The sequence below is a fragment of the Petaurus breviceps genome, unplaced genomic scaffold, assembly GCF_028583685.1.
Source record: "Petaurus breviceps papuanus isolate PSGF00001 unplaced genomic scaffold, PetGlider_PUasm1.0 171, whole genome shotgun sequence".
Taxonomy (NCBI): Eukaryota; Metazoa; Chordata; class Mammalia; order Diprotodontia; family Petauridae; genus Petaurus; species Petaurus breviceps.
This window is the reverse complement of record NW_027185754.1, coordinates 18,151,173-18,168,908: the sequence shown is the minus strand read 5'-3', so window position 1 is coordinate 18,168,908 and position 17,736 is coordinate 18,151,173. Positions and strand designations below refer to the sequence as shown.

Genomic DNA, 17,736 nt, shown 5'->3' with positions numbered 1-17,736 from the left:
CACATTTTCTATAGTATTTTTCAAAATGCTTTCTTCCCAAAGACCACAGAGGCAGGCAGTACAGACATTACTTGCATTTCTGCTGATGAGGAAACTGAGGCTGAGATAAAGTGACTGTACTCCAAAATCACATAGCTAATAAGTGGTAGACTTAAATCTGCCATTTTTATTCCAAGTCTAGACTCTTTTCACTGGGCCATGCTATCTTCCTATGCATGATAAATTTTTCTTCTCTGACTATATCCTGTCTCATAACACTTCCAGGTGGGTCCTATCAAAGGAAGTTAGTTCTTACATCCTGTCTCGCGATATTAACCCTAGTTGATCATTAGCTGGGGATGGTGATGATTCTCAAGAAAGTTATTATTCCTTGACAAATCAGGGTGTCATCAAACTACAGACTATTTAGGGAATCCTATTGAGGATAGGAAAAAAAAGAAAAAAGAGTATATTACAGCTAGAAATATTTAGGTTAGATATTTAAAAAGAACTTTTTAACATTAATGATTTTAAAATATTTAGAAGAGATTACTCTAGAAATCTCCTTTCTTGGAGATACTTAGGATGCCTTTTACCAAATTCATAATAATTCCTTTTCCTTTTTCTCTGCCCTACTTCCATTTATGGAGAGGAAAGGGAAGATAAAAAGAAGGCTAATACCATATGTAAATAAAAACTCTGGTTAAATGACCATGGGATATGAGGCAGAGAATTTGGATTTCTGAGCCCTGCTTTTGGCTGGATTATGTCTCTGCTGCACAACTAAAGCCTTTTTTTTGAAAGAGCCTCAGAAAAAGCTGCTCAAAAGCTAAGGATCTATTTTCTGGTTTGACTTAGTATAACTGCATTATTGCTTATTTTCTTGTGTTTACGGTCTGAGGATTGATGTGTATGTAATCCTTCTATGGCTTAAAGTGCCAGGGTTTACTTTGGTGGATTTTCTTACTCTTTTGGTTTTTACCCCTCTGCCAGAGAACCTGTCTATGCTGAAGTCTATTCCCTACTTGTAGAAAGACATTTCACAATGTTACAGAATAAAATTGAATTAAAAGAAGTGTCACATAAGTTAGGAATTTTTGATGGACAAATCATTAAATCCAGGGATGAATGCAGGTCCTCAAGAATCCCGCCTTAGTTCCAAGTATGAGAATGGGAAAGCCCAAGATTCTTGGGAATAGCATACGATTAACCCTGCTACAGCCTCCCCCGAACCCCCTTCAGCTACTGTCCAAGGGAGTGACCTTCATGGAGATGGGGCCTGGGAACCTTCTCTGCAGGTGCTGCACCTCTTACCTCCTCAGGAGCCACAGCTACTGAAGACCCAGAAAAGAAAGTTCTCAACACCAATGTTAAATGTTCAGCATCAGAAATGCACAGTTTTCTTAGAAATGACTTTTAAAAAGATACATTATCATCTTTTTGGTTACTGCCTCCGAACTGCTGGGCCTTTCCATCTAACTTGCAGCAAAAACCTCCTGTTAGAAATGTGAGCTCTGTGGTTTTTCCCTTTTGTTCCGATTCTTCTTTCACAACATGACTAATGTGGAAATATGTTTAATATGATTATCATGTATAGCCTATATCAGATTGCATGCCATTTTAGGAAAGGGGGAGGGAAGGAAATTAGGACTCAAAATCTTATAAAAGTGAGCGCTGAAAACTAAAAATAAATAGATTGAAAAAAATGTGAACTCCTTGAGATCAGGGACTGTTTTGCCTCTCTATTTGTATCAACAATGATTCGCTTATAGTAAACATTAAAAATTGTTTTTCATTCATTAGGTGGAAGTCCAAAGCTCACAAATCCTTCTTAGGTAATTTTCTTTTGCCAGACTGCCATCTTCCTGAAACAATATGGATGTCAAAAAAACCTCTTTCATTTTTTTTCTCTTTTAGTTGTCACCTCTTCCTGATTTTATCCTTCTTTATTGTTGACTTTCCTTTTCTTCTCCTTATTCTAGCACCACCCAAGGGAAAGAAGTTGGGCACAGAGAAGACTGGTAAGATAGAAGAGATATTTAGGGCACATCAGTAATTGGGGAAAGGGTGGAATAAGGAAAGGGAAAAGGAGTGGTACTCTTTTAGCAACATTTAAAATGACTATATTGAATGGCAGTTGACCATTTTCTTCCTATGATAGCCCACCTCAGGGGTTTTTACCCTTCTGTTATATGTCATGGACACCTTTCCCAGTCTAATGACACAAATGGTTCCCTTCGTAGAATAATGTTTTTGAACACATAAAAAAATACACAGGATTACAAAGGAAATGAATTATGTTGAAATAGTTATAAAATATTTTTAAAAGGTTCACAGACCCCCAGGTTAAGAAATTCTGTTTTAGATATAAAAATGGGATGGATCTTTCAGCCAATTGGATTTTTGGAATTAGTAAATTTTGTCTGGAAGTCATTATTTGGATAGAAATGAAATGAAAACCCCTGCACCAAATTAATTCTTTGCAGGGCAGAATTTATCCTTCATGAACACTGCTGTCTTTAAGGATTTGTCTCTTTAGAGTGCCCCATTGGAGATGACCTTAGCTGAGCTGCTTGGTGAGGAAGAGGTGAGAAAGGGTTTAAGTAACTGTCCTGATACAACCTAGTTTTATACTGAGTTTATAGAATAGGAAAGGAAAATATGTTTCTTTGTACTTGTACTGTAAACTTCAGATTCATAAAAGATGGCAGTAATAACCACAGCCTAGCTTCAGGAATAATCTATGATGGGTGGGTAGAAAACAGAATACTACCTTCCCAACCATGTGCTTCCCAGGGGCCCTTTCTGAAGATAGACAACAAGGAAGGGAAGTGGTAGATGTTTTCTTTCTATTTCCAAGATGACACCGAGGAGGCACAATAGTTGATTAACCTTTAAATTTAGGGAAGACATTTTAAACTTATTTGATATTTTTGGTTTTTCCATCACCGTTATTTCTGGCAGTCAGTTAACAAGCATTTATTAAGCACCTAGTATGTACCAGACACTGTACTAAGTGATGATAAGAATACAAAAAAAAAAACCAAATCCTGTTCTTAAGTAGGTTACAGTCTAATTAGGGGAAGGGAGGCAGGGAAGGAGCATATCCTTTCCTTCTTTCCTATCCAGGAAGCCACTATTTGTGATAAAGAATAGAAAAGAGAATGAAAAGTTCATGAAAAGCAACCAGGCATGAACTGAGTTTGACAATATAGTCAATGTACCACATTCGTAGTCTCCCACCTCTGAGAGACTGAATTGTATTTTCTCTTCTCTCTTTTTTTTTTTTTGATGGGGGGGGGAGAGGAATAAGGTTGGTCATTATGATTACACAGGGTTCAGTTTCATTTCTGAGGGTTTTTACTCTTCATTTACATTTTGTCATCATATATAGTTTTCCTGGTTCTGCTTAATTCACTTTGCATCAGTTCATGTAAGTTTTGCCATGTTTCTCTAAAGTCTTCATATTATTGTGTGAGTGTGCTTTTTACGGCACAGTATTTTTTTTAAACTGCATTCATATATCACAATACATTTAACATTCTCTAAATCAATAGTTGGCCTTTAAATTAAAGAGCCATCTTACTTTGCTGTAATGATAAATGCCAAGACAAAAAAAGTGATTCATAACTAAATATTAATTAATAGCAATGGTAAACATTCTCAGTCCATAAATAACTTCTGAAGAAGCAAGACACATTGAAAACATACACTCTCCACCCTGATAATTATGCCATACCAGATGTCACTGTTATTTCACTTTCTCAACTAGTAAGAAGTCAAGTTTGTTGAAGGTGTGATTTCTTCAGACCTGAGGGAATTAAACATTCCTTTCTGGTCTGTGACTATGTGACAACTAGTAGATTGATTTTTTAAAATGTGAAAGAAGCAATGATACCAACTGTTTAGGTTTTTGGTATTATTTTCAGACTTCTTAGTGATAAAAAAAGTTTTTAGACTATTTCCATATTATGAGATGATTTTCTGCCCTGGCTATCTGTAAGCAGTAATGGCAAATAGTAGTAGAGTGACAGAGGGAATTACTTCATCCACTTACCTCACAGCTCTTGTCAGCCAATCAGGTAGGTTCTCATTACAATGTCAAATGGGAAGTGCCTATTTAGGCCGGAAGGTGAATATAATAGACTGAAAAAATGAGGTAGGGCATAGGTTTCCAAGCTTGTTGGCCTACTGTCCCCTTTAAAAAAAAATACTCAGCACACTCCTGCAAATCTACTTTCTTTAACCTTTTAGTGTTTTTAAAATTTGTATCATTTTAAAAAAATGATAGATTTTAAATTTAATAATGTATTGTAAATTTGTGGTTTTTCTCTTGTATTGAAATTTTGATGATGCAGTATTATATCATGTAACTGTATAGTATCATATTATAAATAAGTGATTACACATACATATTCTTGCTGATGCATTGCTGAAGTTCATGACAATGCGTGATATGCTTGATTGCTAACACTTGCTTGTTAAAACTTGTAAGTGGACTTGATTGGTTATTAACTTGCATTTTGTGTATTTGTTTAGAAAATAATGTAATTGCTATGACTTTTACTCTGTTACATAACAGATGGAACATATTTGAATGGTTTTTCAAAATTTTCTTCTCTTATGTTTTCACCATCACCTTATTTTTATTTAATGCACCCCAATTGCCCTGGATCATTCCAGTGCCCCCTAGGGGGTGGTATCACCAACTTTGGGAACCTATGAGCTAGAGGATATTGGAGCCTTCAGCTACATGTCCTGGAGCAGTTTTTGCCTTTGGGACTATCAAGAAAGTGATTCTAATGAGAAAGGAGGCACAGGGATATTAGGATAGAGAAGGGGAAGAAGGGAGAGCCAGATTCCTGTCCAGGGTGTGGACATAATTCTTGCTTATTAGTTAAAGAGTATACATGGCTGACAATACCTGGGAATGGCCCATCCTGGTGCACAGAAATCAGTGGTTTTGGTGTAAAATTCAACTGAAAAGTAATGTGCTGGCAACTGTAATGTTAATGGGATAATAAGATCTTCCCTGCCCATTAATAGGCCATGGAGCCCATCGGGGGGCGGCACTTGCCTAAGGAGGAGCTTGCTTTAGGGGGAGGCTTGCTTGTAGGAAAGCTGCCACACCTTTTGGTACTAAGCTGATTAGGACCTGAGTCAGAAGGGTTGTGATGCCTTCTGGCTCAGAGAAGTATACATATACTTAGAGTTGGTATTTTGCTTTGGGGGTTTGCTTATGAGAAGGACTGTTTGATTTCCTGGTCAAGACTGAGTGCCGTATGTTCAAAACTACCGAATGCTCAGATGTAAAGGCTCTCTCAGTCCAGGGATGTATGTAAAGTTTATAACAGTATTGCTTTGATTCAGGCAGTCAGAGCCCCTTGTCTGTTGGTCTTTATGCTAATTTCTCTGCTTGTATGTTCTCTGGCATTCAGGGTGCTGACTAGTGAATGTAATTAAAAGTAGGATTGTTAACCCCTTTTTTGAGCAGTCTTTCCTAGAAAAACAGATCAAAGAACCTGGGCTAGCAGGCCATCCTGGGTATGCTAGGGTGCTTGCTGTTACAACAGACTGAATTCAAATAGAGAATGTGATTGTGCCATCAGTCAGACACTGGCAATCAAAGAGAATGAATACTGTACATCTTTGGATAAGTTTCTTAGTTTTTATGAGCCTGTTTCTTCATTTGAATAATAGGGATAATGATATTTGTACTATCAACTCCCAGGGCTGTTGTGATTATCAAATGGGATAATGGATACAAAGTACCTTGCAAATCTTAAAGCACTATATAAATGTCAGCTCTGGTGATTAATTCTTAAATGCGTAGCTCATAGCATGCTACATACATGATATAGTTGTGGGAGAGAAACATCGGCCATTCCTCAAGTACTGGGGAACCTCTTCTTTATATATACATTGAAGATGCAGTGCTCCCAAGAGCATGGTTTTTGAATCTTTGTGAACTAGGACATGAATATGAAGTGACCCACTACTTACCTCCTAGCAGAAAGGAGAGAAAGAAGCCCTACAGTTTCATGTTGAGGTTGGAGAGACCGCCACAGAGGCCTGCAATCAGGAGCACAGTGACCTACCTTGAAGCACATGCACCTTTAGATGCTTACTCAAAGTTCAGGGGAAATGTATGTAATAACATGCTACTATTGCACCTGAGGCTGCATGACTAGCAGTAGCAGCCGTCATAGAGGTGATTTGGTCATCCTGGGAGGTGGAGGGGAAATTTCAGGAAAGAAAGGGAGGAGGGGGGGAAGGAGGAGAGAGGAGGGGAGAAGAGGGGGGAAGGAGAAGGAGGAGGAGAGCCCACAGGCAAAACATTGATCTTAAGAGGCCTCACCTGATCTTGACTGTGGGCTGCTGAGATCAAAATTGGGTCCAATTCAGACCAGAGTGATCTTGGGGAAAGAGCTTAAGTTGGGTCCACTATTTGTTAGACTACTGTTCAATCATTCCTCCCAGGAAGACAAGGTGGTTTTAGTTCTGAGTTCAGGGCAACTTTCAGGAGGAGAATGCGGCCTTGGTTTAGCTAAACCAAGTCCACTAAACTTTTGTTGTTATTCAGTCATTGTTTAGTCAAGCATGATTCTTTGTGAACCCCATTAAGGGTTTTTTTAAATAAAGATCCTTGAGTGGATTCCCATTTCCTTCTCCAGTGGATTAAGGCAAACAAGTCAAGTGATTTACCCAGGGTCACACAGCTAGTAAGTGTCTAAGGCTGGATTTGAGCTTGGGTCTCCCTGACTCCAGACTCAGAGTTCTGTCCCCTGAGTCATCTAGCTGCCTCCACTAAACTAAACTAAAGTCCACTGGGTTAGCACTGGGGAATTGGGATGGAATTGTGGACAGACTGTGCCCCCTGGGCCCCAAACAACTTACCTCACCAAGTTTTCCTGTGTTCTACCCATTTGACCTCATTAGGGCCTATCGTTGGAGCAATGATGTCAGGATTGAAGATATAGAGTATCCTGCTGTGCTGGACCAGTGAATCCAAAATGAAAATTATATTTCATGGTATTAGCTGGATAAGCTGATCTGAATTCAGGTTCAAATGAAGAGAATCAGGAAATAATTACACAAGAGAGTTACAGTTATTGAGTGAAATGAGACTCATTTCAGAGATACACATAATGAAGCAAAACTATTAATACTCTACTTCCTTTCCTTAATTATTCAATGACTTATGAGTACCTCATTTAATCCCAACATTGAACCTGAGTTAAGAGAGTGCCAACATTAGTCACCTCTGACAATTCCATATTTGTGAACTGCCACTTCTGAGAAGAGAGGGAAACTGTCTTCTGTCTTTGCTTTAGGACCAAGCTTGTTCTTAATCATTTTGCAGCATTCACTTTCAATTCTTTGGTGGTTGTTCTTTCTTTAGATTTTTCAGGGAAAGGAAGTGCAACAATAACAACAATGTGCTTTTATTGTGGGGAAAAAATGGTTTTAATGTTCCAACATCTGCCTTCTCATCCTTCCATGCCCCAAGGGAGGTGATGAGAACAACAAAATCCATCACAAACATGCATAGTCAATCAAAACAAATGTCCACACTGGCCATGTCCAAAACAATTGCCTCATTCTGCATCGTGCTGAACACTTAATTGAACCTCTAAAGGTCCATGCATTTCAAGGTCACTGTGCTTCTAATTGTAAGCCTCTGTGGCAGTCTCTTCAACCTCAACATGAAATTGGAGGGCTTCTTTCTCTCCTTTCCCCTCGGAGGTAAGTAAATGTTAACTGTATCAGAACCGGCCTTTAACCTGTTGGTGTCGAGCCATACAAAGCAGGCCAGAGGTAGGAGTGTCAGGACAAAAACAGAAGTTTAATTTCAAAATGAGGAGATGCTTGCAGAAGCAGAAGCCATTCTGAGGAGGAGGGCTTATCATGCTGGGGCAAAGGCAGGTCTTATATACAAAAACATGAGTGGGCTAGACCATGACATAATTATTCTTAGCCTTTCCCACAGCAGGCTCATGTGTGGACAATGCAGGGTTTCCTGGGTTCTGTGGGAAGTCTCCAGCTTGATTGTCTCACAGATACAAACAGAAACAGAGTTAGCATGGTGGGAACAGGAGTGTGGTACCTGGTTCAGTTCCCTTAACTGTTATAAGAAATAGGGATTATGGGGCGGCTAGGTGGTGCAGTGAATAGATCACCGGCCCTGGAGTCAGGAGGACCTGAGTTCAAATCAGGCCTCAGACACTTGACACAATTACTGTGTGGCTTTGGGCAAGTCACTTAACCCCAATTGCCCTCCAAAAAGCAAAAAAAAAAAAAAAGAAGAAGAAATAGGGATTATAAGCATGTTAGGAGGTGTGATAAATCATTCTCAGGTCTCTGGGAAATAGAAAAGACTCCAAATATAAATCCCTCAGTGAACATCTGGTGCTGGTCAAAGCAAAACACTTTGTCAGAGGGTGAAATCATCCAGAGTGCAAAGGATTGTTGTTATGCCAAACTCAGGGCAAAGCCTGCTTGCTGGGCCAATAGGTAGCTTTGCATTCATTTCCTTAGTTCACAAAGATTCAAAAACCATGTTTTTTGGAGCATTGCATCTTCAGTCTGTGTTTAAAGAAGAGGTGCCCTCTTTCTCTTCGCCATCTTCCTGATGCTTGCAGCCATGAAGGTCGAGCTGTGCAGCTTCAGTGGGTACAAGATCTACCTGGGTCATGGGAGGCGCTATGCCCGCACAGACGGTAAGGTTTTTCAGTTTTTGAATGCAAAATGAGAGTCTGCCTTCCTTTCAAAGAGGAACCCCCGGCAGATCAATTGGACTGTCCTGTATAGAAGAAAGCACAAGAACGCCCAGTCGGAAGAGATTCAAAAGAAAAGAAGTCTCAGGGCTGTTAAATTCCAAAGGGCCATCACTGGGGCTTCTCTTGCTGATATAATGGCCAAGAGGAACCAGAAACCTGAAGTTCGAAAGGCCCAATGAGAACAAGCCATCAGGGCTGCCAAGGAAGCAAAAAAAGGCTAAGCAAGCAACTAAGAAGACCGCTACATCTGCTGCTAAGGCTTCTACAAAGGCAGCACCTAAACAAAAAATTGTGAAGTCTGTGAAAGCTTCTGCACCCCGAGTTGGTGGAAAACGTTAATTGTATACTAAATTGGATTAAATAAAAGGAAATTTAAAGCAAAAAAAAAAAAGAGGTGCCCTGGAACTTTAGAAATGGCCCATGTTTCTTTACACTGTATTCTCTACTATGTTCTGCATCAAGACATGGATAGCGTATTTTATAATTAGTCCTCTGGAATATCTGGTTGGCCATTACACTGATGAGAGTTTAGGAAAATGTATTCTATTACATTTATATACTATAACTCACTCATCCATTCTCCAACTTACGGATATCCCCTCATTAAAGATTCCGTTTCCTTCCCATGAGTTAGTTGTTCTGTTGCTGAGTAAGTTGTTCTTTGCTAGAAGTTTATATGTTTTGCCTTCTGGAATATCATATTCCAAGTTCTTTTCTCCTTTACAGTGGTGGCTGCTAAATCTATGTGACCATTACTGTGGCTCCTCACATTTGAATTCTTTCCTTCAGACTGCCTGCAGTATTTTTTTCTTTGCCTTAGAAGCTCTTGATTTTGTCCATAATGTTCCTGGGAGTTTCCATTATGGGATTTCTTTCAGGCACTGAGTAACAGATTCTTTCTATTTCCTCTTTCCCCTCTGGTTCTAGGAGATCTGGGTAATGTTAAGATTTCTTGAAATAGGATGTGTAGGCTCTTTTTTTTTTTTTTTAAGCAATCGGGGTTAAGTAACTTGCTCAAGGTTACTCGGCCAGTTATTTCTGGGTGTGGTGCTAAGTATCTGAGCCCGGATTTGATCCCCAGGTCATCCTGATACTGGAGCCAGTCTTACTCACTGAGCCACCTGGCTGCCACTAGTCTCTTTTTTTGGTCATGGTATTCAGATAGTTCAATGATTCTTAAATTTTTTTCCTTGATCTGTGAACAGATTATGATATTTTTTGTAATGTAATATAATATACATTACATATGAATAATCACTTCCAGAATCTAGCCCAGTCTGTAGAGGAATAACCAGTGTAGAACACTGAAACCAAAGGGGAGCCTACAATTCCACCACTGTAAACCAGGAGAGCTTTCCAGTTGGCTAATTGAGGTGGAGTCTAGCAGCAGTCTATTCTTGTACAACCCCCAGACCTTGGACAGAAACTTGCAGAACTCAGAAGGAAGTGAATAAAAGGGAAGGGGTATGTGACAATTAGACTCTGCCTAGGAACACTGAAAGCTTGTCTGTCCCTGCCATCTCTAAGATCCTGAAATAATCCACCTCAGCACAAAATAATGTAATCATTTTTATCATTTCAAATATAACACATAACAAATACAAACAGATTACTTTGTTTTGCTTTGAGATATTTTATATTTTCTTCCACATTTTTAAAAAGCCTTTTGACTTTGTTTTAACATTTCTTGTCACTTTATGAAGTCATGTGCCATTCTTTAATTTAGTTTATTTGAATTTTCAGGGAGTTTGTTGCTTGGGCAAGGCTTTATACCACTTGTGCCAGACTTTTAATTCACTTTCTAATTCTTTCTTCCATAGCTCTCATTTCTCTCCTAATTTTTTCCTTGAGTGTTCTCATTCCATTTATAAAAATTTCACTTTTGGTTTTAAACTTCCTTTATATTTTCTAGAAATTCTAATTGAACTTGTGTCCAAGTTTTTCTCTGAGGCATTGATTGTAGATGTTTGGGAGTTATTTTTTTTCGCATTTGCATAGTGTCCTTTCCACCATAATAGCTCATTATGATAGGGTTATTTTTGTTTGTCCATTCTTCCAGCCTACTTCCTGACTTTGCTTTTTTTTTTTTCTTTCTATTTCACGGTGTTTACTTTTTAAAAACTATGTAATAAATACAACTTGTTTTCAAAGTTATTCTGCATTTCTGTGTTTCCCTCCAAGTTTTCTTTTGTTCTCTGTTGTGCGCTTTTAATTTTTTTTCTCTCTCCTTTCCCTGCCCCCAGAAAGCTACTATTAGGCACAAATATGTATATATATATATAAAACCAATACTATATATAACTCTGTTTATCAGTTCTTTCTCTGGAGATGGATAGCATCTTCCTTCATATGTTCTTTGTAGATGATTTGAGTATTTACTATATTCAAAATGACTTAGTCATTCAAAGATGTTTTTAGAATAATATTGCTGTTACTGTGTACAATGTCCTTTTGATTATGATTTTAACTTTTCATTATTTCATGCAAGTATTTCCATGTTTTTTCTAAAATCAATCAGCTCATCATTTCTTATAGCAAAGAAGAATTCCATCACAATCATATACTACAATTTGTTTAGCCATATCCCAATTGATGTACATCCCCTCAATTTCAAGGTTTTTTTTCCTTTCCCCCTAATAACTTTAAAACTGACTTAAAAGTGGTATTGTAGGGGCGGCCAGGTAGCACAGCAAGTAGGAGCACCAGCTCCAGTGTTGGGATGACCTGGATCAAATCTGGGCTCAGATACTCAGCACCACACCCAGAAATAACTGGCCGTGTAACCTTGAGCAAGTTACTTAACCCCGATTGCTTTAAAAAAAAAAAGTGGTATTGTGGGTCATAGGGTATACATAGTTTTATAAATCTTTGCTCTCCAAAATGGTTAAATCAGTTCACAGTTCCACCAGTAGTGAATTTGTGTCCCAGTTTTTCCACATCCCCTCCAACATTTTCCTTCCTGACTTTGGACTTGATGTTAGGCCTGACTTTTGTAACCCTCAGGCAGGAAAATCCAAGCTTGTTCTGTTGTTGTTTTCTTGGGGTATTGGGTATTGGATTATTTCAGGATTTTAGGGACAGGCAGGGACAGACAAGCTTTCAGTGTTTCCTGGCAAAATCTAATTGTCACATACCCCTTCCCTTTTATTCACTTCCCTCTGAGTTCTGCAAGTTTCTGTCCAAGGTTTGGGGGCTATGCAAGAATAGACTGCTGCTAGACTCCACCTCAATTAGCCAACTGGAAAGCTCTGCTGGTTTATAGTGGTGGGATTGTAGTCTACCCTTTGGTTTTGGTGTTCTACACTGGTTTTATTCCTCTACAGGTGTAATGCGAATGTAAATTTTAAAGATCTTCCCTGCCCCTAGGCTAAAATGCACCTGAAGCCTGGGGAGGGAGGCTTGTTTTTCAGTAGATACTTCTTGATTGGCCAGTGAGTCAATAAGGTTGTTACATTCTCTGAGCCAGGAGAAGGCTATATAAGCCCTGATGTGTAGCTTTGTTTTGGGACTCACTTTGAGAAGTGTTCTGTGATTTGATCTGAATTCTGGGAAGCCGTTGTTGAGAGTCCCCCGGCTTTGAAAAACCCAGATGTGGAAACCCAGATGTTGACTGGGTATGGATGTAATGGTTGGACAGTTTGGAAATCTGTCTACTTGATGTTTCTGTCTTGATAATTATGCCTGTATACTTTGAGGTTCAGGGTGCTGACCTTTTCTCCTGAACAAGGTAAACGATATATGTCTGACTGATTAAAGTAAGCTTGTTAATCCATTTTGAGTTGCTTTCCTTTAACAAAGCAGATCCAAGAACCTGTGGTAGCAGCAAACCCTGAGGACGCGCTTGGGGTGCTTGCTGTTACAACAGGCTGGGCTAGATTCTGGAAGTGAGATTGGGATTGGAGCTGGAGCCACCCCACTGCTGCTGCTGCCTTCTGAACTTCCTCCTTTCTCAGTACGTCACCCAGCGTCTCTTTATCTAGGAAAGGCAATGCCGCCATCTGAGACCTACAATTGAGTAGTGGGTGACAAAGTGGTCAGTTGGTTCCTGTAGTAGTGCCCAAGTGTGGACCTGGAGGTGCTTCTGCATGGGTCTGGAGCCTCCTTTTTGGCTGGTGCACAGCCTTTCCCTGGTGTTGAAGTGCTCCATGGACTGACTGTGTGCTTTTGCCCAGACCCTGACACCAGTGTCTGCAGACTTCTCTGTCTATATCCTTATGCCGACCTGGGCCAGACAACAAACTGCAGAAGACTATCTTTTTCTACATTATTCCTTCAGGATTTGGTTTGATGCATTTTGTGGATCTGTTTGGAAGAGTTGTAGATGGGTGCTCATTCTATTCTACCATCTTTGCTCTGCCTCCCCTGCTCCTGATCCCTCCCCCAGTTCTCTACATTAACATTTTTGTAGTCATTATTTAATATTATTTTGGGGGGGGGCTTTGCTTACTTTACTCTTATCATAAAGTATAACTTCATTCATGTCTTTCCATATTTCTCTGTATTCATCATGTTCATTGTCATTTATTAACAGAGGTATCAAACTTAAATAGAAGCGGATACTTGCAAGATGCATATTTACTTGGAAAACTACCAATCAGCACTATCTATTTGTATTCCATTTTTATTTATTTTGTTAAACATTTTTCCAATTATATATTAACTAGTTCTGGTCTCTCAGAGTTTTGTGTTCTGCATGTGGTCTATAGGCTGAGAGACTAGCACTTCTGATTGACATAGTAATATTCCATTAAATTTATATACTACGATTTGTTTAGTTATTTTCCAGTTGAAGAGTGTCTACTTTGTTTTCAATTCTTTACTACCACAAAAGGTGCCAGTATAAATATTTTGGTGTATATGGAAATCACACTGGATTTGGAAAAGAATGGCAAGAGTTGGTAGTTGGTTGTGGCTGGGGGAAGATGTTTGAATAACAAAGATCATTGACACAAAATCTAAGATACAACACTAAGAATAGGGTGGGAATTGGTGGGATGCTGGATGGCTGTGTGAGGGATAGTTTGCAGTGAAGTTTCCCCATTCTGAAAAATCAAATCTAGAGTGGCTTCAGCATCCACTAGGCCTAAGTTTAAAGGTCACCTGACCTTACAGGAATCTGGGACTGAGAGCAATGGAGACCCTCCCCAGGGCCACCTCAGCACAAGATATGCCAAATAAGGATAAAACCGCTTTCCTGGCCTTGCACTGGACACCCACATGTTTCCGGGTCCTTTGTCTCTAAGATAGGTTCCCATGTTTAGGTTCAGGTTGTGGGCCGGCCTCCCCACCAATGAGACTGAAGGTCAGTAGAGGTTTGGGTTTCTGCATTAGAAGTTTATATAACAATGGGCTTGCTTCTACCTGTTGCTCTTTCCCTGGCAGATGGCATTTGAGTGACTGGAAGGGGGGGGGAAGTGGGGGAGTCCTTTCTCATGAGAAAGAATAAAGACCTTTTCTAATCTCAGATTCAGACTCAACTCTTTCATCTCACATAGTTAGTTGGTAGCCAATTTCCTCCTTCCCTTCCTTCCTTCCTTTTATAATTTTAGTCATTCTAGTGATTATAAGGTGGTATTACAAGATTGTCGATTTGTATTTCTTTTACTATTATGGTATTTGAACATCTCTATATATGTTTATTAACAGTTTACATTTTCTTCTTTGTAAATTGTCTGTTCATGTTCTTTTACCCTTGTTCCATTGGGAAGTATGTATATTTTTAGTTTTGTAGCTATGCATTAATTTCTTTTAGATTTTTGGATGACAGATCTTTATTTGATATTTTTACTAAAATATTTTCCCAATATGTTTCTCTTTTAGTTTCTATGCTTTCTTTTAAAAAATAACTTATAAAAATTATAAACATAATAACACATACCAAATACAAACAGAATATGGATGGCATGGAGTCCCAGATAAAACCAGAACAATTTTATTCCCTTTAGGCCTCTTTATTGTCTTTGTACGTGTAAAGATTTGTTGCTATTTTTAAAAAGTATAGTTGTAGCAGTGCTCTCCTTTTATTTCATATGAGTTTTTTGTTTTATTTTGTTTGCTTTGTAGAGGAGCAATTTTAAAGACACAGGGAATTTTGGGGTAAGAAAGCTCCTTCTGCCAATGCATATTGACAAGTTTTCTAATTTATAGTCTCAGTCTCTCTGGGACACTGTGACTTTATTGGGGCACAATTTTTAATATTTAGTCACACTCTGTATGTCAGAAGTGGGACTTGAACCCAGATCTTCCTGACTTATACTGGTTCTCTCCGCACTCTGACATATTGGCTCATGGTGCAAAAATTCTGTGTTGTTCTGTGATTTCTAAGGACACAGTGATGTTTATTCCTAAATTCCTTTATTTTTCTTCCTCTTCCTCTTGAATATCTACTCTTGCCCTTGGTAGAAGGTTGCCTATAGGATGAGGTTCTAAGCATATTTAAATCTATGTTCTCCAATCCCTGGGAGCCAGCTGTTCCTGTGTAGGCATATGCCTTCTGGTCTTCATCTTTGCCTCTTCTTGCAATATAAGCCTGGAAAACTAAGGGTAAACTGACTTGATTATAATAGATAGATAAGGAAGACAGAGAAAAAAAATAAGAAGGGAATATTTTTAAGGAAGCCATAAAATTGACCCTTGAAGTGCCCCTAAGGATCAATAACATGCTCTGAATAGGATTATGCAAACATCTGCAGGTATACTTTTGGGCTCCAAAACAATCTTATTTGCTGTAGGGAAAATATTAATGCAGGCCATTGCTTACTGTTTTAGGGGTAACTAAAAGCAACTTATTTCATCCAGAAGATTGTTTAGGGGGAAACAAGGATGGTTGCAGACATTTAGGACCATAGGATCAGGAATCTTAGAGATAAAGAAACCTCAGATGCCATCTAGTCTCCCTCCCTTGTTTGACAGTTGAGGAATCTGAGGCCCAGGAGATTAAGTCACACAGGTAGGAAGTGTTGAGACAATGATTTGAACCTTGGTCCTCTAACTCCAGGGTCCAAGGGTTATCCTTCTAGGAGCATTGACGTCATGTCACTAATTTATACATATTAAATTATGTTAATCTCCAAATAGATTACTTATGAAATTAAATGTTAACCAATGTCTGGTACATTTTGCACATTTGACCTCATGAGGGAAGTGGGTAATGGTCATGTGGGTTATTTGGCTATTACAAAAGGTCTTAGGACTTTGAAATTTTATGAGAGATTTTGGTCAGAAACTATATCTCTACATTTAAAAATTTACTAAAATGTGTTTTTAAAGAATGTGATAGAAATGTTTAGAAATAATATAACACTCTTATAGTATGTATTTATCTGGCGATAACTCAAGCATCACAGTGCATTATTTCAATGGAATAAAGAATTTTCTTTCGGGGCGGCTAGGTGGCTCAGTGAGTAAAGCGCTGGCCCTGGAGTCGGGAGGACCCGAGTTTGGTTCTGGCCTGAGACACAACACCCACACAAAAATATTAGCCGTGTAACCTTGGGCAAGTTACTTAACCCCAATTGCCCTCCAAAAAAAGGCAAAAAAAAAAAGAATTTTCTTTCAACCTTTGATAGAAAAGAAGTTTGTATGTTTTAGAAAAACTATAGTTGAGCTTTGGACAGTGTTATAAGATTAGGCCTGGTGTTCTTAAAACCATCATGACACTTTCCTCTTAAGGGAGGCTATAATTTATAGAATCTATGCATAGAAACTATTGTTATATAAAATTAGACCTAATTGTTTGAGGCCATGATGACAGTTTACTCTTAGGGGAGTCTGTAAGCTTATAGAACATATTCATGAAAAAAATACTGGCAACATTTTTCAAAAGTTGTTATAGCTGTGTGCCCCAAATAATATTTTGTCTACCACCAACTTGCTTTTTTCTCTGATAAACCCCCCAAATTGTATTTTGCCCTGACCCATCATAGCAATTCTGCTCACTCCAGGGAGGCCATCTACAATCATAGTGTAAGACCTCACTTTCAGAAGAGTATTTTGGAGCACCCTCCTCTTCAGCAGGAGTATGCCTGGTGCCTGTCTTCCTGCTGGAGCACACCCTCCCTGCCACTAGCAACACACTCCTGTCTCCAGCAGCAGTATCTCTTCCCACTGGAGCACCCCTTTTCTGCTGAATGGACAGACATGGGTCTCTGCGCTGCCCTCAAGTGAGTTATACTCTATATTATGCCTGAGTGTATGCATGAGTTGCATGGTGGGTCCCCTTTTCCTCTTTCCCCTCCCCCTGTTCCTTGCAATAAAGCTTAGGAATTGACTCCTATTGTTTTACATATTATTCTTAGCACTTGGACTCAGAAATATTTCCCCAACATCTCTGGCTGGCCCAGAGGCATTTCCTTAGACATAAATTGCATACCTGGACAAGGACTTAACCTATTAAGAGCCACACCTACACTGGGAGAGTATGACACTGTGAACCCAGTTGTAGAAAGCAAGGGCCAAGAGGGGAGTCATATATCCTCCAAGCAAGGACGCCTTTTTTCAGAGAATTGACTCAAAACAAATAGTAATCATTCCTCTAACACTTGAGTGTCACTGAGATATATGTCTAGTCTTTAAAGGCCTTATTGTAATTCATTTTTTTTAAGCATTTGGGGTTAAGTAACTTGCTCAAGGTTACACAGCCAGTTATTTCTGGGTGTGGTGCTAAGTATCTGAGCCCAGATTCAATCCCCAGGTCATCCCAACACTGCAGCCGGTGCTCTTACTCGCTGTGCTACCTGGCCGCCCCTATTGTAATTCATTTTTCTGAGATTTATACATTGTAACCACACATTCTATGTAACAATATGATTATTGCTTAGATTTCATTTGTCATTGTTCACTTGTTTTAGTTGTGTTTGACTCTTCATGACTCCATTTGGGGTTTTGTTAGCAAAGATAATAGAGTGGCTTGCCATTTCCTTCTACAGTTGATTTTACAGATGAGGAAACTGAGGCAAACAAGGGTAAATGATTTGCC

General features: G+C 39.0%; 1 pseudogene; it reads left to right on the top strand.

Annotated features, from left to right (window-relative positions):
- Window positions 1-8,593: 8,593 nt before the first annotated feature.
- Window positions 8,594-9,150, top strand: LOC138157287 (large ribosomal subunit protein eL24-like; annotated as a pseudogene).
- The last annotated feature ends 8,586 nt before the right edge of the window (window positions 9,151-17,736 follow it).